Raw genomic sequence first — 21,116 nt, 5'->3', positions numbered from 1 at the left:
AGCTCCTCCTTAACGGAAGGAGGAGGCCTGCACTTCCCCAGCCTGCCGCACCACATCGGGCGCCGCAGCGCCGGAACAGCGCCACAATGGGGCAGGTAGCGCCCATTGGGAGGCGCTGAAACCCTCCAGTAGCGCCGGCAGCCGTTTGGGCGCGGCGCTACTGAATTTTTGGCGCGCGCAGGGGGACTTAGCGCCGGCACTAACTTCCGGCGCTAAAGCCCTGGCTGCGCCAAAACCCAATTTCTAGGCCAGAAAGCCTTAACATGGCTTTAAAGGTAGCAAGGGGAATGTTTTGCCTGATCAGCCCGAAGGCAGATCAGCCAGATTTTACTGGCAGCCCAAGTAGAACCATCCCACAGGCAGCACCCAGAACGGTGCTGGATAGGGAATTAGATAAACCTGAGGCTCCATATCAGAAAGAGAGGCGCCAGGAGGGGAGCCATCCCTCCCAGAACAAGGTCACTTGTTACAAGTGCGGGGAGGAGGGCCACTGGCGCAGGGATTGTAAAAAGCCTGGGAGAAATGATACAGCCAGGAATCCCACAGCCCCAGCCCAAAGGGTAGAGACAGGAATTTCCCCCGCCTCAGTCGAGTCGCTACTGGAGGCAATGCGGTTTCTCCTGGCCAACCAGGGAAAGGTAGCAGCCATCAGTGGTGCTGCAGCCCACTCGCCCACCTCTGCCTCCCCACAATCACTGGAAAGAAAGGGGTTTAAAGTCAACCCCAACCAGGCAGCTGGGAGTGAGCCTGAGAATAGGAATCCTCAGCCCACAGTAGGTACAAGTTCTCAGGCAAGTGCGGTGGCTTGTGTGGGGGAGGAGCCATCCCTGGGCAGAGTAAGCTGTTTAAGCCAGGGAACAGGGAAGGAGAGTTCTGGGACCCCTGTAGAGCAGGTCCAGTAGCAGAAATCCGGGACAAGGGAGGCACACAGGGGAGAGTTTTGGCCCCAGACCAAAGGCAGGTCCAAAATTCCCCATTTAAAGCCACCCAGGTAAGGGAACATGAGTTTGCCCACCAGACAAGTTCAAGTCCACAGACAGTAAAAACAGGCACTGTGGCTTGTTCCCAGGGAAAAGTTGTCCAGCCCACAAATTGGGACACTTCCCTACCTCAGTGGGACCCTAATTTTAACAAAAGTTCAAATTTGAATTGGTTAGGTGGCTTAGGAACAGAGAAACGGCAGCCTGGGATCAGAAATCTGTAGGCTGCTGCCACTCCATCCACTGAAACTGCTCGCGCAGGCGCGGTTCCGCAGCCCGTACCCCCAGCGGACCTTCCTCAGTTTTCCCCCTCAGGCGCGGTCGCGCGCCTGAGGGGAGAGTTTTGCCAAAAGGAGGTTTGCGCAGGCGCGGCCGCCTGTTTGAATACAGAGGCTTCACAGCCTCTGCCATGGGACTCAGGGGAGGAGATTCATGCAGGCGCACTTGCCTGTTTAAAGGGACCAGCTTCCCAGCCAGCCTCTAGAATGGTTCCCCCCATGATGTGGGACCCTGGGGGGGGCAGGGATAGCAATTCCTCTTGCAGGGGGGCTGGTAACAGGTTTTGGACATGGGGGAGAAGGCTCCCAGCCAGCTAGGGCTGTGACCCAAGCTCAGGGTCCGCCAGGTGAAGTTTCCCCCACAGAGACGCCCCTCAGAAGGTCTCAGCGGGTCCACAAGCCTGAGACAAGTTGGTCACCCACTTTACAGTGGAGTAAGGCGGACTCCCGAGCCAGGGAGAAGCCAAAGAACAGAGGTCCCCACTCAGCAGCCAGGAGCTGCGAGGGACCAGCAGCAGGAGGCAGTCCCGCTTCGCTGCAGCCAGCAGCAATCTGCGACGGGGCCAGAGATTAGCCTAGCCGCCCGGAGACGGGCGGCATTTGTATTATAGCTTTGTATTGATTGCGTTTTGATCGTAGCGTGCTTTTAAGATGTATTTTAAGTTTAGAATATTTTCAAATGTTTTGAGTTTAAGCGTAAGTTTAAGTTTACAAGTGTGCCAAATGTTTGTGTTTTGGTCCGAGGTCGAGGGACCCGACCACACCTCCACCTAAAGCAGCAGGTCAGGGAGAGACCTGGCTGCATGTCCTTTTATGTTTTGCAGGAGAATGGACGAAAACCAAGGAGCAGCTCTGTTCACCCAGCCCGAGCTGGGCATCAAATGAAGATATGGAGACAGAGTGTTGGGGATCACCTCACCACGGGACGAATCCAGGAGACCCCGCAGCGATCTTCGGGAAAAACCAGATAGGGTCCGGAGGAACTTGCCTACTCCTTCTACGGGGAGGAGATGGCCCCAGCTGGGTGGGGCACGGCCCCTAACCCAGCACTATCCTGACTGAAGTTCACTTGTGGGAGATCTTGCTGTTGAGGAGTCATGGTGGGGAAGTGCGGGCGCCTGGTCAGATAAGGACGCGTTCCCCGGGAGTGGGTGGTGATGGCCCGGGAAAGATTGGATAGGGGAGGGGGAGACCCAAGAGTCGCGTGGGTGCATTCAGGGGAGGGAGGAACTCACCCGGGGGCCCGCGGGAAACATGAGGGGTACCCTGCCTCCACAAAGGGACAAGGGAACGGCTCGGGGCTGGTGGAGCGGACTGTTGGGGAAAATCCATTCTGTGTGTTTTTAAAGTTTAAGACCATTAAAGGGGGGGGTGGAAGGAATATTTACTGCCCGGGTGGGAGGAGCATTACCCACTTGAGTTTCGCGACCCATCATTGGCACGGGATGGTCATGGTTCTATTTCAGCATTTTGTTTAAAATGTTTAATGGAGTTGTTTTTTGTATTTTGTGTTACAGCCCTAAGTTGAGCAGAGGCGTAGGACCCTCTCCGTGCTTGGGATCATTTTGATTACATTGTGTAACTAAGACTGTAACATTTTGTAATAAGTTATAATGTAAAAAGTTTGTAAATTTGGATTACATTGTATAATATTACAAGCGTATAGGGGTATGAGACCCCTTATTGAAATTGATGTATCTGTAAGATGCCAACCGTACCACGGTTTTGGTTTTCTCGAATTTTGAGGGGAATAGACAGGACAGGGATCAGTGGCAGATAGCTATTAGGTAAATACAGGGGATGGTTGTTTGTGAGGGGGTCAGAGAATTTTGCTCACTCCTTTGAGTCGATACTACAATCAAGTTTGAAGTATCAAAAGGGAGGAATGTAGGAGTTTCGCAAAATTCCCCTGAAAACAAGAGAAACATTGGTCCACATCGTGGATGAAGATTTATGTGTTTTGAATTGCCTCTGGGTCAGATCAATGTTTTGAAGCATGCTCAGAGCCACGAAAGACTGCTGGGCTGAACTACAACGGAGTCGAGGAAATTCGTGGAAGTATTCACACACATTGAGAAGGAACATCTTGATTAAGGCTTGTGCTTTTGAGCCCGGTCAAACACAGGTTTACAGCTTGTAATGTGTTTGTGTGAAAGACCTGTCAATGAAACCAGGGAGGTCAGGAGTTGCCCACTTGACCCGAGGCCACAGAGACAGGTTGTTATGGCTGGCTATGATTCAGCAACCAATCACTGTCCTTTTTTTGTGTACTGGCCAGACAGAACGGCAGGAGCATGAAAGACCTGTCAATCAAACCAGGGAGGTCAGGAGTTGCCCACTTGACCCAAGGCCGATTATGGCTGGCTATGATTCAGCAGCCAATCACAGTCCTTTTTTTGTGTACTGGCCAGACAGAACGGCAGGAGCATGAAAGACCTGTCAATCAAACCAGGGAGGTCAGGAGTTGCCCACTTGACCCAAGGCCGATTATGGCTGGCTATGTTTAAACAAGCAATTCAGCAACCAATCACAGTCCTTTTGTTTGTGTACTGGAACTTTCGGCGGGAATTTTTCCAGACAGAATGGCAGCAGCACACAGGTATAAAGATAGCTACTGAGAAGCTATCTGCCCTCTTTTTTACTTTGCTGGACCACAGGTGAGCAGAGTGTTCTGACTCCTCAACAAGACAACCTAGCAAGGAGTTTGGGGTGGTGATTTAAGGGAATTGCGAAGATTGTTTAAATAACATTGTAGCCATTGTATCCCTCGCTTTTGCCGTCTGTACCCCCTTGTTATATACTTTTACTGCATTTACTGTGTTCGTGTGGTACAGTTTATATTTGATTATGGTTCTTTAGTTTAATACATTTTGACTTTGCTCATATCCAAACCAATTGTCCGCTTTAACATCATTAATTGTAAGTCCTCCAGTCAGAACTGAAAGGTGGGGTAGCGATTCGGAACCGCTGTTAAAATTGGTTTACAGTGCAGCAGGCAAAAAGGCTGCTGGCCAGGTATGTTACCATAAACCAGTTAATAGATGCCCCCCTACAATGTCCCTTTAAGGTGGTGGAGGTTTTGGAAGTTCTGGGGGTACATATGGGGTGCAAGAAAGACAGGGAAGAAGTGGATCGATTAAATTGGGAACCGAAGGTTATGAAAATTAAAAAGATTTTGGGAAGATGGGAAAGAAGGTGGTTGAAAGTGCAAGGAAGAGCGACAGTGATGTCTGCTCTCCTGCTATCTAAGCTATGGTACTTATTGACGGTGGAGGATATTCCTGAGTGGGCAGAAAAGTCCATCCGAGAGGCTTGTGTGAGGTTTTTATGGGAAGGGAAACCAGCCTTGGTGGCTTACAATACCATCATTGGACGGAGAAATCAGGGAGGACTCAACTTCCCAGATATTGATTTGAAGAAAAAATCCTTTAGAATCAAATGGGTGAAGAGATTTCTTCAGAAGTCAAATTCAAGTTTTTGGAAGAGTTGTTTTGAGCATTTTTAAAAATGAAGTGGGATAGGAGGGCAGGGGATATTGTATATGGAATACAATAATATGCTTTTGAAATCGATTAAGCTTCTCCCTAGGTTTTATAAGGGGGTTGTAGAGACTTGGGCTCAATTTTTAAAAAGTGTGCAGTTTATGCCCAAGGGGGCTGAGGAATTTTTAGAACAGCCTTTATTTTTGAACAGGTGGATCAACATCGAAGGAGAGGTTTTATTTAATCAAGCTTTTATAAAAGCTGGGATTATATTGGTGAAAGATGTATTATACGAGGTGATTCCAGGTTGGTTGCCGGAAGCGATAGTGAGGGACATGGTGTGGGAGGAGGATCAGGAGGCAGAAGGAAAAGCAATAGGAATCATGTATGAGAAGATTGTGAGGGCAATGCCACAGGATTGGATGGAAGAAATAAATGCGGAAATCTCCAAAGGAAGTAAAATGCGTCCTGCTTTTCCAAGCTTTGTACTGGAGAAAGGGGGAGAGTTAGTCCAATTTGACAACTGTAATACTCGAGATTTCTATGAGGTATTCAGAGAATGGAGATTCAAGACGCCTACTGGTCAGGAGTTTTGGCAGAGTATATACCCACAGCTGGACTTCAACAGGATTTGGAAGGGAGTGTGGGCAAATTTTAAATGCCCAGAATGGATTGAACTGGATTTCAAATTGGCTCATAACCGGATTTTTACCATGACGGTCTTGTGCAAGATTGGACGAGTGGAGGCGGCAACTTGCCCAATGTGTGGGACACAGGATGAGACTCTGTCCCATTTACTGGTGTTATGTCCGCAGTTAAATGACTTTAAGTACTATGTTCGACAGTTGTGTGAAGCTTTTTTGCTGGGTGGGGACCGAACAGCAAGAATGGGAATCCCGTGGGACTCAATGTTGAGAAGGGGATTGTAGTGTATGTGCTTTAAGTCAGAACTACTTTTTACAGCTCCTGTACACTGTAGTACCGGCAGTGACCACACCGGTATATAAGCTGTGCGCATGCCTCTGTACCCCAGTCTAGAGATTACCCTCCTCCAGTAAAGACCTGTTATTTGTTTATGTACAGCATCCGTGTAATTATTTATCCACTGAACCACGGATCTAACAGTGGCGACGAGTGTTGATGCGAATCTACCTGCAACATTAAACAGAAAAAGACAAAAAATAGTCGAGTCCAGGAACACAGGCGTCGACCGCGAGCAACCGCCCAGCAGTCAGGCAGAGATCCAACTTCGCTGGGGAGGCTGTGGAGAGCCGGGCTTGGTTCCCCAGCCACAGCGAGCAGTAAGAGACCGACGACAGGTCCAGAGCAGACCCTTCCCGAGCAGCAGCGGCTGGAGCCGACCGACGGCAGAGAGAGCCGGGCAGCGTCGACGGGGTAATAAAAAGGGTGAAGAGAGCAGGGCGCAGCCGGGGGTTGATCACCGAGCGGCGTCGAGGAAAAATACTGCAAAACCGGAGAGAGAGAGGGTAAGAAACAGCCGGGTTCTAGACTGAGTGGCGTCGACAAATATCAAGAGAAGAACGCGCAGAGCACAGCCAGGGATCACGGGCTGATCAGGGTCCGCGGGGCGAAGCAAGGGGAGACGCCATTGAGCTGCGGAGAAGCAGGAAGAGCGCGGGAGACGCCATTTTGCGAAGCCGCAGCAGAGAAGACAGGCGAGCGCGGGAAGGAAGGAAAGCGCGGGAGACGCCATTTTGTGCCAGCGGAGAAGGGGAAGCGCGGGAGGCGCCATTGGGGATAGTTAATGCACAACCAAGGATGCCGAAGAGTGGCAGTATCTCTACGTTCGACAATGAAGTCGAAGATTGGGCGACATATGTGGAACGTATTGAGGTGTACTGCAGGGCGAATGAAGTGACAGATGCTAATAAAGCACTGGTTCTGTTAAATTCCATGGGTGCAAAAACTTATGGGTTACTGCGAAATCTAATAACCCCAGAGAAGCCGGTAAACAAGAATTTTGAAAGCATAGTAGAAATCCTACAGGACCACTTAAACCCCACACCGCTGCTGATAGCAGAACGATTTAAGTTCCATAAAAGGAACCAACACAAAGACGAAAGCAATGCTGAGTACCTAACGGAACTGCACAAGCTATCGAAATACTGCCAGTTTGGAGCGGGACTAGCAGACACATTAAGAGACAAGTTTGTGTGTGGGCTACAAAGTGAAGGAACCCAGAAACAGCTTCTATCAGAAAAGGACCTTACGCTGGACAAAGCTTTCAGTATGGCAGTATCACACGAAGCAGCCACAAGGGGCACTGCAGAGATACAACGGAGGCCGCAAGAATATGGCACCAATGAAATGACCTATGGAACAGGGAAGTGCTATCGCTGCGACAGAACAACACATGACCAGAAAGATTGTTGGTTCAAGGACCAAGTGTGCAGACAGTGTGGGAAAGCAGGACACATAGCAAGAGTCTGCAGGTCTGGGAAGAAAACCAACAGTAAGAAATCTCCACAGGAGAAGTACAAAAAGGTACACCAGGTGATGGACAGTGGTTCAGACGAACAGAAAAGTGACACAGACTCCGGAAGCAAGGAGCTGGGTTGTCTGAAACTACATAATGTAACCGAAATGGAGGATCACCAGACTATCTGGGTTACACTCAAGATAGACGGAGTCCAAGTGGAAATGGAATTGGACACAGGGTCAGCTCTAACAGTCATAAATCAAAGAGACTACAAGCGGCTAATTTCACACATACCCTTGAAAGCTACAGAGATTGTCTTGAAGACGTATACGGGGCAAAAAGTCTACCCCAAAGGAAAAATAAGGGTGAAAGTGACATATAAAGGTCAGGAAATACCTAAAATGGATATATATGTATTGCCAAATGGAGGACCGCCACTGCTAGGATGTGAATGGATCTGGAAGATACATTTAGATTGGCATTCCATACAGGCACTGAAGGTGGAGGCCAAAAAGGATGACGACGTCACACCTGGACGACTGTCAAAAATGCTAACTGACGCAAAAGAAGTGTTCCAGGAGGGACTAGGAACACTAAAAGGAATAACAGCAACAATTAAAATAGAGGATAATGCAAGCCCAAAGTTTCTGAAGGCCAGACCAGTACCTTATGCGATCAGACCAGCGGTTAAAGCAGAGCTGGAAGGGTTGGAACGTTCAGGAGTACTATCCAAAGTGGACTGGAGCGAGTGGGCTACACCCATCATTCCTGTAATGAAGAGGTCATTGAGTAATACGCCTGGGGAACCAAAGAAGGTCCGCATCTGTGGGGATTTTAAGGTGACAGTGAACCCAGTCCTTCACACGGTGCAATATCTGCTTCCACGAATTGAGGATATTTTCGCCTTGCTATCTGGTGGTAAACGCTTCACCAAAATTGATCTAGCCCAGGCGTACTTGCAAATGGAGGTAGAAGATGCTTTGAAACATTACCTTACGATCAACACCCATAAAGGTCTCTATCAATACAACCGGCTGGTGTTCGGGGTAGCATCAGCTCCAGCTATCTGGCAAAGGGCAATGGATCAGGTCCTGCAAGGGATTCCAGGGACCCAGTGTTATTTGGACGACATCTTGGTCACGGGCAAAAATGACGGTGATCACCTCGCTAACTTGGAGGAGGTGCTCGCCAGATTAAAGGAATATGGGCTACGAGCTAATCGCCACAAGTGCGAGTTTTTCCAGAAACAGATCTCGTATTGCGGCCACGTCATCGATGAAGAGGGGTTACATAAGTCCCCTGACAAGATTGAGGCAGTAGTCAAGGCTCCAGCACCGGAAAATGTGTCACAACTGAGGTCGTTCCTCGGGCTGGTAAACAATTAACACAAGTTCTTACCAAATTTGTCTACGGTATTACACCCGCTGAACACCCTACTGCAAACAGGGGTACCATGGAAGTGGGATGACGAACGTAGACGAGCTTTCCAGAAGTGTAAAGTATTGATCACATCAAAAGAGGTGTTGGCCCATTTCAACCCAGCACTACCAATTAGTTTGGCATGTGATGCATCACTCTACGGCATTGGAGCGGTGCTGTCGCACAAATTCTCAGACGGGTTGGAGAGGCCAGTAGCCTTTGCGTCTCGGTCACTAACCTCAGCCGAGCGCAACTACGCCCAGATTGACAGGGAGGCCCTCAGCCTAGTATGGGGAGTAAAAAAATTCAACCACTATCTGCATGGACAGAAGTTTACCTTGCTGACTGACCACCAACCACTTGTCTCCATCTTTAATCCTAAGAAGGGCGTGCCAGTAATGACTGCACAGATGGTCCCTGTTTCTAGGGGCGAATCAATATGAAATAGAATATAAAGGCACGAGACAGCATGGGAACGCTGATGGGCTATCGCGCCTGCCACTGCCTACTGTGGAGGAAGTACCAGCAGTGGACCCTATCGAGATATTTTATTCGTCGATAATTGAACGATTGCCAGTAACAAACGCGGATATAGAGAAGGAGACCCGCTGTCACGGGTATATGTATTGACGGTGAGGGGATGGCCAACACATGGTGATTCACTGTTGCCAGCATTCTCATCCAGAAGAGAACAGCTGTCAGTATGTCAGGGGACAGTGATGTGTGGATCCAGAGTGGTGATTCCACCCAAGTTAAGGGAGAGAGTGCTAAATGAGCTGCATGAAGGTCATCTGGGGGGAGTGAAAATGAAAAGCCTAGCTAGGGCTTATGTGTGGTGGCTGGGAATCGATCAACAAATCGAAGACCTAACTAAGAGCTGCTTAGGATGCCAGAAGATCCAAAATGCACCACCACATGCCCCTCTACACCCATGGCAACGGGTGCACATTGATTTCGCTGGTCCATTCATGGACTCAATGTTCTTAATAGCAGTGAATGCTCATTCAAAGTGGCCTGAGGTGATAAAGATGTCTTCAACCACTACAGAGAAAACGATTGCAGTCCTACGGACCATATTTGCCAGAAACGGTTTGCCAGAGCAGATCTGCTCTGATAATGGACCACAGTTTGTGTCCGACGAGTTCCAAAAATTCATGAAAAGGAATGGGGTAAGGCATTACACATCCGCCCCTTATCATCCAGCCACCAATGGATTGGCTGAGAGGTTCGTACAAACCTTTAAGAAGGCGATAAATGCCATGTGCGACGAGGAAATTCCACTACAGCATAAGATGGACAATTTCTTATTAGCCTGCCGAAACGCGACACATGCAGTTACCAACCAGACCCCGGCCATGATGTTCTTTAACCGAAGGTTGAGATCTTGTCTGGACTTGCTCAGACCAAATGTGCGAAGGAATGTTGAGGACAAACAATTCCAGCACATCAACGAGAAGCCGACAAGGAGCTTCAATGTAGGGCAACCAGTCTTGGCCCGGGACTATCGAACAGAGAAGTGGCAACCCGGAACGATATGTACAAGGCAGGGGCCATTAATGTACACAGTGGATGTCGGGGAGAACATTGTGAGACGCCACGTCGATCAGATCTTAGCATCACAGGAATGCGTCAACCCCATGTCTCGAGTACCTGGGGATGAACCCGACATAACGGTAGCATCTACTTCAGACCCAGTAGCAGTGGAACCCGATGAACTACCTGATGAAAGGGGGTCAGAATCGCCTCTGCACCAAGAACAAGAACCTCCGGAAAGGCGCTATCCCGAAAGGGCCAGGAAGCCGCCCCAAAGACTGAATCTATAAATGGACTTTTGTTATTGAATGTACATGTAAAAATGTAATTGTTATTTGAATATTAAGGGGGTATTATTAATCTAAAAAGGGAGGAATTGTAGTGTATGTGCTTTAAGTCAGAACTACTTTTTACAGCTCCTGTATACTGTAGTACCGGCAGTGACCACACCGGTATATAAGCTGTGCGCATGCCTCTGTACCCCAGTCTAGAGATGACCCTCCTCCAGTAAAGACCTGTTATTTGTTTATGTACAGCATCCGTTTAATTATTTATCCACTGAACCACGGATCTAACAGGGATTGCAGGAGAGTCTGCCAGAGTCTAGCAGAGCGGCAATTAATTTAATGTTCAGTTTGGCTAGATTCGTGATTGTGCAAAGAAGGAATGCTCTGTTTTTTAAGGGGAGGAGATTCAATCTAAAAGAGTATTTTAAATATAAGCTAAAAGACCATTATAAGGCTCTGTGGATGTTTTATTCAGAAAGGAATTTAAGGACAGTATTTTACAACCAATTTTTAAAGTACAATCGATTAATATATGTTACAGGTGACAAATTAAACTTCAGGTTTTGATGTTAAAATGTGGTGGCGGAATGGCTGTGCAGGGCGGTGGAATTGATTTGTATCATACAATGTTATGATCACGATGTTGTAAATGTTCTTAATGTTCAATAAAGTATTATAAAAAAATTTAAAAATGTGGGTAGCACACTCGCCTCTGCGTCAGAAGGTTGTGGGTTCACGTCCCACTCCAGACACTTGAGCACAAAAACCTAGGCTGAAACTCCAGTGCAGTACTGAGGGAGTGCTACACTGTCCATGTTGAAACCGAGGCCCTATCTGCTCTCTCAGGTGGACGTGAAATAACCCACAGTACTATATTGAAGAAGAGCAGGGGTGTTATCCCTGGTGTCCTGGCCAATGTTAATCCCTCAATCAACATCACTACAAACAGATGATCTAGTCATTATCACATTGCTGTTTGTGGGAGCTTGCTGTGTGTAAATTGTCTGCCGTGTTTCCTACATTACAACAGTGACTTCACTCCAAAAGTACTTAATAGGCTGTAAAGCACTTTGGGGTGTCGTGAAAGGCACTATATAAATGCAAGTCTTTTTTATATGACACTGGCCCTGTAATTCCCTCCCAAATGCTGTGATGGGCTCAGCTTCACTAGCCGCTTGTGCTAAAGCACCCCACATCCTTCGTGTGATAAAAAATCCCCTGATAATACACGCAAACGTAAAAGCAATTCTTTCCCCTGTTAATATTGGACATGATGCTGCTGCAAGGCAGCAATTGCCATTCGATCGTGCTCCAGGACTGGCTGCTCCAGCCTTGCACCATTCTGCATTTCCTGAAAATCCCTCTTTAAATCTCCAGCACATGTACTACTGGTATTTGCTCAACTGGTGATGCTCAAGAATATTCACAGTGGCAACTGTAATTACGTTCAACATTTAACCTGCTGATCTGCACATCCCCAACCGCAAACTATTCATCGTTACTAGATGGCTGAGCATAGTAATGCTCTCTAAAAGGTAGGAAGGCATGTCAATTCCCAGGGTCTGAATCCAGCTTTAGCTGGATGGGCCTTAAGCCTCTGCACTCTAATTGCCATCAAGGAGAGTGAAACAAATTTTCAAGTCAGGACCTGGTATACATAAACCTACGACAGAAAAACGGCCTAATTATAAGCCAGCAGCATGTGGAGCTACATGGGCCTGCAACATAGACTGCAGGCATGACATTCCTTCACTTGTGTCTGAGGGGGGAAAAAGCATAAAGTACATGAGAATTAAATGTTGAAGGAATAAAATTGCATTTCTACAGGGCCCCCGAGGGCATGCTTTGCTGTAACATTTTGAATTTTGACATTATAATTGATGTTTTTTGGTTTATTTTAAGCACTTTTACATTTAACCATTGAAAGATTTTTAATTTTAAAAAAAGGAAAGCAGAGTGACATTTGGATTTTTAATAGACAAACAGGCCGTCACTTACATAGAAACATAGAAGACAGGAGCAGGAGTAGGCCATTCGGCCCCTCGAGCCTGCTCCGCCATTCAATGAGATCATGGCTGATCATCCAAATTCAGTACCCTGTCCCTGCCTTCTCTCCATATCCCTTGATCCCTTTAGCCTTAAGAAATATATCCAACTCCTTCTTGAATATATTTAATGAATTGGCTTCAACTGCCTTCTGTGGTAGAGAATTCCACAGGTTCACCACTCTCTGGGTGAAGAAATTCCCCCTCATCTCTGCCCTAAATGGCTTACCCCTTATCTTTAGACTGTGACCCCTGGTTCTGGACTCCCCGACCATCGGGAACATCCTTCCTGCATCCAGTCTGTCCAGTCCTGTTAGAATTTTATAAGTTTCAATGAGATCCCCTCTCATTCTTCTAAACTCCAGCGTGTACAAGCCCAATCGACACAATCTCTCCTCATACGTCATTCCTGCCACCCCAGGTATCAGTCTGGTGAATCTTCGCTGCACTCCCTCCATGGCAAGAACATCCTTCCTCAGATAAGGCAACCAAAACTGCAGACAATACTCAAGGTGTGGCCTCACTAAGGCCCTGTACAACTGCAGCAAGACATCCTTGTTCTTGTACTCGAACCCTCTCGCTACGAAGGCCAACATACCATTTGCCTTCTTAACCGCCTGCTGCACCTGCATGCTTACCTTCAGTGACTGGTGCACAAGGACACCCAGGTCTCGTTGCACTTCCCCATAGCCATTTGTCCACTGCCAACTATCCACCCATTCTCTCCTTCAACTCTCCCAGTTCACGCTGGCACTCTTCTCCCTCTCATCTCTCAATTCAACCTGGCACTCGTTGGTCAACTTCCACACTCGTCCCACTCTCTCCTTCAACCCAAGCTGCAATTCTAATCTCCCTCCAACCCAGTTCAACCTGGCACTCTTCTCTACTTCCCCATTTACATTGGCACTCTTTCCGTCCCGCCCCCCCATCAAGGTGGCACTCCTCTTCGCACCCTCCCCAAGTTCAAGTTGACGCTCTTTTCCCCTCCAACCCTCTCAGTTTAAGCTAGCATTGTTTCCACCCTCTCAATCTATGCTGGCATTCTCATGAACTATAGCCAACTGCAGCAATCCTATCCCCCCACGCCACACAATTAATGCGGCCACTCTCCCTACCCACTCCATCTCTCTTACTGCTGGCACTAACCCTACCCACTCTCTCTTATTTAATGCTGGCACTAACCTACCCACTCCATCTCTCTTAATGCTGGCACTGTAACAATACATCATTTACTGTAAAAGTTTGCTGTAACTTGACCAAACTTAAAAGTTGACCAAATGTAATGTACCAGCATTCCTTGAGAGGCCAAGAGACTTCCCGCTGAACAAATGTGAAATAAAACTGCTGCGACTGTGAACTGTGAAGGCTGCAAGCTGTTAATCAGATAAGGAAGTGACAGACCCTGAGCAGGAACAAATTGTTGGGCGTTACACAGACAGGGACATCTTCAGGCAAATGGTGTGAACGGCCTTGGGGCCCACTGATTAACTGACTAGGTGATAAGAAGAGGAAAACAACTGCCGACCATTTGTCACACAGTTTGAGACACATACACATTGAGGGGCCTGCCCAGGTTGTGGGGTATAAAAAATGCTGCTAAAAGACACTCGGGGCTGCAGTCGGGGCAACTTGGTCAGTTGCCAATTAAAGTCGTATGTCTAGTCATCTCCAGACCGACCACTCGCTGGTGTTAGTACATGTGTGGTGTTTGCTTATGATCGCTTGAGTTTAAAGTAAAGGAATAGATTTGTGTATGCTTAAGTATAATTGGGAATTGTTATACGCAACAGTAATATTAGATGCTTACTGGTAATTTCTTGCTGATTTTTAAGTAAAAGAAAGTTTTCCCCTGAAATCCTTGGGTTTTGTGTTGTCTGTTCCACAGGTTTGAGCTCTATATGTGTGATGTGCCTCAATAAATCCGAGACTCGATGTTAGCGAAACAAAACAAGGCTTTTATTGACTTAGAAGGTAACACACAAAGGAGAATGTATCTTCCATCCAGAGGTCTGCCGTACTGGATGTGCTGCAGGCTGGGCCAGCTTACATAGGAGCCAGGTATGGGCGGAGCCCTACACACAGTACAATACAATGGAAATGAAACTGAAACCAACCACAGTCACAGGCAGAGAAATACTGATGAGTGATGAATGGAATATTTCATCACAATGTGTTAGCTGTGGTTCAGTGGGTAGCACCCTCATCTCTGAGTCAGAAGGTTGTGGGTTCAAGTCCCACTCCAGGGGCTTGAGCACATAAAGCTAGGCTGACAGTCCAGTGCAGTACCGAGGGAGTGCTGCACTGTCGGAGGTGCCGTCTTTCAGATGAGACATTAAACTGAGGCCCTGTCTGCTCTTTCAGGTGGACGTAAAAGATCCCATGGCACTATTTCGAAGAAGAGCTGGGGAGTTTTCTCCGGTGTCCTAGGGCCAATATTTATCTCTCAACCAACATAACAAAAACAGATTATCTGGTCATTATCACATTGCTGCTAGTGGGAGCTTGCTGTGCACAAATTGGCTGCCATGTTTCCCACATTACAACAGTAACAGTACTTCATTGGCTGTAAAGCGCTTTGAGATGTGCGGTGGTCATGAAAGGCGCTATATAAATGCAAGTCTTTCTTTCTATAAACTGTTGGACGGGGCGAGGGGTAATTCCGCACGTCTTACAGCACAAACCCTACCCTCGCCCTCTCACTTAATGCTGGCACTAACCCTACCCATTCTTTCTCACTTAATGCTGGCACAAACCCTACCCACTCCATCTCACTTAATGCTGGCACTAACCCTACCCACTCTCTCTCACTTAATGCTGGCGCTAACCCTACCCACTCCATCTCACTTAATGCTGGCACTAACCCTACCCACTCTCACTTAATGCTGGCACAAATCCTACCCACTCTCTCTCACTTAATGCTGGCACTAACCCTACCCACTCCCTCTCACTTAATGCTGGCACTAACCCTACCCACTCCATCTCACTTAATGCTGGCACCATCCCTACCCACTCCCTCTCACTTAATGCTGGCACAAATCCTACCCACTCCATCTCACTTAATGCTGGCACAAACCCTACCCACTCCCTCTCACTTAATGCTGGCACCATCCCTACCCACTCCCTCTCACTTAATGCTGGCACAAACCCTACCCACTCCCTCTCACTTAATGCAGGCACTAACCGCACCCACTTCATCTCACTTAATGCTGGCACAAACCCTACCCACTCTCTCTCACTTAATGCTGGCACTAACCCCACCCACTCTCTCTCACTTAACGCTGGCACTAACCCTACCCACTCTCTCTCACTTAATGCTGGCACTAACCCTACCCACTCCATCTCACTTAATGCTGGCACAAACCCTACCCACTCCCTCTCACTTAATGCTGGCACTAACCCTACCCACTCCATCTCACTTAATGCTGGCACTAACCCTACCCTCTCCATCTCACTTAATGCTGGCACAAACCCTACCCACTCCCTCTCACTTAATGCTGGCACTAACCCTACCCACTCCCTCTCACTTAATGCTGGCACTAACCCTACCCACTCCCTCTCACTTAATGCTGGCACAAACCCTACCCACTCCCTCTCACTTAATGCTGGCACTAACCCTACCCACTCCCTCTCACTTAATGCTGGCACTAACCCTACCCACTCCCTCTCACTTAATGCTGGCACAGACCCTACCCACTCCATCTCACTTAATGCTGGCACAAACCCTACCCATTCTCTCTCACTTAATGCTGGCACTAACCCTACCCACTCCGTCTCACTTAATGCTGGCACAAACCCTACCCACTCCATCTCACTTAATGCTGGCACAAACCCTACCCATTCTCCCTCACTTAAGGCTGGCACAAACCCTACCCACTCCATCTCACTTAATGCTGGCACAAACCCTACCCATTCTCTCTCATTTAATGCTGGCACAAACCCTACCCACTCCATCTCACTTAATGCTGGCACTAACCCTACCCACTCCCTCTCACTTAATGCTGGCACAAACCCTACCCACTCCATCTCACTTAATGCTGGCACTAACCCTACCCATTCCCTCTCACTTAATGCTGGCACCATCCCTACCCACTCCATCTCACTTAATGCTGGCACCATCCCTACCCATTCTCTCTCTCACTTAATGCTGGTACTAACCCTACCCATTCTCTCTCACTTAACGCTGGCACCATCCCTACCCACTCCCTCTCACTTAATGCTGGCACCATCCCTACCCATTCTCTCTCTCAGTTAATGCTGGCACTCCCCTTCCTCTCGCACCCCAAAGCACTGGTCCCAACTTCTCGTCCCTTCATTTACCTTCCCTCTCTTCTTCATTGTTATCAACTTCCCTCCCACTTTCCTGTTCCCTTTTCCTCTTCAGTGCCATCCATTGCTACCCCTTCCCTCTCCCCATCACTGTCATCGATTTCCCCCTTCCCTTTCACCAGTATTATCATCCATTCTCCCTTTCCTTACCTCCTTCATTGCCATCCATTTTCTCCTTCCCTTTCCTTCATCGCCATCCGTTTCCCTCCCGTCTTTTCCTCTTCATTTATCCTCTCTTCCCTTTCTCCTTCATTTCCCACTTCTTTCTCCCGTTAATGTCCTCTACCCTCCCCCCTCATTGTCATCCATTTCCCCCTCCCTTCCCCCCCCCTCTCTGAGCAACGCTCCTACTACCTGAGTTCTATTACTTGATGTGATTCCAGCTGCTGTGCACTGTACTCGGCGATTCCTGTTGTCATGAGAATTCCCACCTACAGTGTGCAGCGGTGGGAATTCCTTCCATTAGCAGCAAGTCTCTTGTCGGAGTGGCAGGGAGGGGAATGGGCTCCGGACTGGACCCATTTTAATCTGAAAATGCTGACACATGGACCAAAACACCGACAGTTGGTATGAATGGGAAAACTCTACATTGAACGAGCTGCAATGCACCTGAAAGTGTTTGATGTTATTAATGCGTTAAAAACGAATCATAAAAAACTGCCTTGTACTGCTTTCTGTCACTTGGGGATAACTGAAAAGCTGTGAGAGAAACGTCCGACACAATCTAAAGGTTTGACGGATATGGTTTTGAACACAAAAAATATCACTTTACTTTGGCTAATGTCAAAAACATGCTCGAACGCATCGTCTGATAATTGAACATTCTTCCCAGGGTGAGGGGAAAGAGCAGAACGACTGCGCCTCCCTTTGTTACAAGGGTTCCTCCTTGCTGTCAGCTGAACATTTTGGTGCAAAGGTGACAGTCTGTGATGAGGATTCTGAGCCGTCCTGCTCCGACACAAAAGGATTTGAGCCTATCACATGGCCCCGTGATCGGCGTAATACGTCACTTTGTGTGACCATTGGGAACAGTGCAGGTCAGATCATACCTCTGGGCTGCCTTTGGGAAAACGGAGCTTACACATTAAAATGTGACTTTACAAACAGGTAGATTGCCAAAGCTTGTTAAATATCTCATCCCCTGTATTGGGTAAGTGGGGTTGCTTTATCGGGAGACCTACATCATGCTAAGCCATTATTATGATAATCTCAGCCACGGTCACTAAATTTATAGTGCGCTTAAGTGCATCATTTCTGGGTCCGTTGGACACTAACTGATAGAGATTGATTGCTATGATTGGTCAACAGCTCTATTAGCGTTGTATCATACTTCATACACTGAGGGAGTGCTGCATTGTTGGAGGTGCGATCTTTCGGCTGCGACGTTAAACCAAGGGCCCAGCAGGCCCCTCAAGTGGATGTAAAAGATCCCATGGCACTATTCAAAGAAGAGCAGGAGAGTTCTCTCTGGTGTCCTGGCTAATATCTATCCTTCAACCAACATCACTAAAAACAGATTATCTGGTCATTATCTCATTGCTGTTTGTGGGAGCTTGCTGTGCGCAAATTGGCTGCTGCGTTTCTTAAATTACAACAGTAACTACACTTCAAAAGTACTTCATTGGCTGTAAAGCATTTTGTCACGTCCTGAGGTCATGAAAGGCGCTATATAAATCCAGGCCTTTCTTTCTTTATCATGCGTTTTAAAGGCACATGCACAATTTATATGGAATGCGTTATTATATCATATACAAGTAACACTTGTATGGAGTGTATATATCACAGACCGATCGTGTCTATGTCGGCTCTTTGCTAGAGGTTATATCAAAAACGAAACCCACTGCCCTGCTCTCTCCTCAAAGCCCTGTATCGTCCTAGAACCATACAGCACAGGAGGCCATTCCCCCGATCGTGTCTGCACCAGCTCTTTGCAAGAGCTAACCAATTACTCCCACTCACCCGCTCTTTCCCCAGAGCCCTGCAAATTTCTCCCTTTCCAAGTATATATCCGATTCCCTATTGAGTCTGCTTCCAAAAAACAAGTCAGCTTGGAAGGCAGAGCAAATATGTAACGGCACAAGGGAGTAGGGCAAGGCTGGATGGCATTTATTTTAATGCAAGGAGTCTTGCGAATAAGGTGGATGAACTGAAGGTGTTGATGAACACATGGGAGTATGATATTGTTGCTATTACGGAGACATGGTTGAGAGAGGGGCAAGACAGGCAGCTCAATATTCCGGGGTATAGAATCTTCAGGTGAGACATGGGGGGGGGGGTAAAAGAGGAGGGGGTGTCGCAATATTAATTAAGGAGTCAATTACTGCTGTAAGGAGAGATGATATATTAACAGGTTCCTCTAATGAGGCCATATGGGTAGAACTTAAAAACAAAAAGGGGGCAAGCACTTTGCTGGGAGTGTACTATAGGCCCCCAAACAGTCAGGGGGAGATAGAGGAACAGATATGTAGGCAAATCTCAGAGAAATGTGCAAATAATAGTGTAATAATAGTGGGGGATTTCAACTTCCCCAATATTAACTGGGATAGTCAGAGTGTGAAAGGCTTAGAGGGTGCAGAATTCTTAAAGTGCATCCAGGAGAGCTTTTTGAGCCAGCATGTAGAAAGTCCTACAAGAGAGGGGGCGGTACTGGACCTAATTCTAGGGAATGTGGCCGGGCAAGTGGTAGAAGTGTTAGTAGGTGAGCACTTTGGTGACAGTGACCATAATTCGGTGAGATTTAAGGTAGTCATGGAAAAGGACAGAGATGGACTGGAAATAAAGGTTCTAAATTGGGGGAAGGCCGATTTTAATATGATAAGGCAGGATCTGGCCAAAGTGGACTGAGATCAGCTTCTTGTAGGAAAATCCACATCGGAGCAATGGGAGTCTTTCAGAAAGGAAATTGAGAGAGTACAATGGCAACATGTTCCCGTAAAGGTCAAGGGTGGGACCAACAAGCCCAGGGAACCTTGGATGTCAAGGGATATACGAGAATGGATTAGGAAAAAAAGGGGGGCTTTTGGCAGATACAAAGGACTAAAGACAGAGGAAGCCCTAGAGGAGTATAAAAAGTGCAGGGGGATACTTAAAAAAGAAATTAGGAGAGCGAGGAGGGGCCATGAAATAACACTGGCGAGCAAAATAAAGGAAAATCCTAAGGTGTTTTATAAGTATATTAAGGGCAAGAGGATAACTAGGGAAAGAGTAGGGCCCATTAGGGACCAAAGTGGCAATCTGTGTGTGGAGCCAGAAGATGTAGGTGGGGTTTTATATGAATTTTTTGCATCTGTGTTCACTATGGAGAAGGACGATGTAGACATAGAAATCGGGCAGGGGGACTGTGATATACTTGAACATATTAGCATCGAGAGGGGGGAGGTACTAGCAGTTTTAGCAGGCTTAAAAGTGGATAAATCCCCAGGCCCGGACGAGATGTATCCCAGGCTGCTGTGTGAGGCAAAGGAGGAGATTGCAGGGGCTCTGACACAAATTTTCAAAACCTCTCTGGCCACAGGGGATGTGCCAGACGACTGGACAGCTAATGTAGTACCATTATTCAAGAAGGGTAGTAGGGATAAACCAGGGAATTACAGGCCAGTGAGCCTAACATCAGTGGTAGGGAAATTATTGGAAAAAATTCTGAGGGACATAATTAGTCTCCACTTGGAGCGGCAAGGATTAATCAGGGATAGTCAGCATGGCTTTGTCAAGGGAAGATCATGTCTGACCAATTTGATTGAATTTTTCGAGGGGGTGACTAGATGTGTGGATGAGGGTAGTGCAGTGGATGTGGTATACATGGATTTCAGTAAGGCTTTCGATAAAGTCCCGCACAGGAGACTGGTCAAGAAGGTAAGAGCCCATGGGATCCAGGGTGCCTTGGCACATTGGATCCAAAACTGGCTTAGTGGCAGAAGGCAGAGGGTGATGGTCGAAGGTTGTTTTTGTGACTGGAAGCCTGTGGTACCGCAGGGATCGGTGCTGGGTCCCTTGCTGTTTGTGGTCTACATTAATGATTTGGATGTGAATGTAAAAGGTGTGATCAGTAAGTTCGCAGATGAAACGAAAATTGGTGGGGTGGTAAATAGCGAGGAGGGTAGCCTCAGTCTGCAGGACGATATAGATGGGTTGGTCAGATGGGCGGAACAGTGGCTAATGGAATTTAACCCTGAAAAGTGTGAGGTGATGCATTTTGGAGGGACTAACAAGGCAAGGGAATACACAATGAATGGTAAGACCCTAGGAAAGACAGAGGATCAGAGGGACCTTGGTGTGCATGTACATAGATCCCTGAAGGCAGCAGAACAGGTGGATAAGGTGGTTAAA

Source organism: Somniosus microcephalus, chromosome 21 (assembly GCF_052327205.1).
Source record: "Somniosus microcephalus isolate GS21.2 chromosome 21, FLI_Smic_1.0, whole genome shotgun sequence".
Taxonomy (NCBI): domain Eukaryota; kingdom Metazoa; phylum Chordata; class Chondrichthyes; order Squaliformes; family Somniosidae; genus Somniosus; species Somniosus microcephalus.
The sequence above is the reverse complement of the archived record's forward strand: the minus strand, read 5'-3'. Positions refer to the sequence as shown.